This window comes from Belonocnema kinseyi, chromosome 3, assembly GCF_010883055.1.
Source record: "Belonocnema kinseyi isolate 2016_QV_RU_SX_M_011 chromosome 3, B_treatae_v1, whole genome shotgun sequence".
In the NCBI taxonomy this organism is placed as follows: domain Eukaryota; kingdom Metazoa; phylum Arthropoda; class Insecta; order Hymenoptera; family Cynipidae; genus Belonocnema; species Belonocnema kinseyi.
The window spans coordinates 92,521,720-92,522,568 of NC_046659.1; positions in this window are offsets into that span (position 1 = coordinate 92,521,720).

An 849-nucleotide genomic window follows, 5' to 3' on the forward strand; every position below is an offset into this window, starting at 1 on the left:
GGTAATCAATGCTGATATCATGGGCCCCATAAGCCCTGTAACATTTCCAAAGGGATATAAGTATATCAGTGTCTTTATTGACAACTACTCGAGACTAGCAATGGCTTATCCAATGAAATCAAAAACCGAGACAGGTCAAAGTTTAGAGTCTTTTATCAGAAGTTGCAGAAATCTGCGTGGAGAAAATGATAAATTTTGTTATTTAGAGACTGATCAAGGTACCGAGTTCACTGGAGGTTACACTAGAATAGTGCTAGACAAATTGGGTGCAGATCTGAGGCTTGCATGTCCAGATACTCCACAACATAATGGAGTTGCTGAAAAATTGAATCAGACTCTTCAAGGCAAAATAAGAGCATACATGTATGACAGTAAGTTGCCTAGCAATATGTGGGACTTAGCTGTGTATGCAGCTACGTATGCTTATAATAGAACACCTCGTGCTGCGAATAGCATGGTAGCTCCGTTAAAGGTGTTTGCACCTAATCATAGTTTTGACATCAAACAAATCAAAAGGTTGGGATGCCTAGCATATGTAACTGTTCAAAGAAAAGTTGGACCTAAATTCAGGTTCGTTGGAAGAAGAGTCATTTTCGTAGGATATACGCCTACTGGTTATTTATTCTTAACGCCAGAAGATGGAAAATTTTATGAGAATCGCAATGCAGACTTCAATGAGAAGTTGGTATACGGAGATAAATACAACAGTCAGAGTATCAAAGACTGGATTAATGATAATGAGACAATAGATAAACATAAATGGCTTGTTGAATTTGATGATGAAAAAGTTGAGGAAAGCTCAAAAACGGAGGGAGTAGTAGAGAAAAGAGGTCGCGGAAGGCCTAAGAA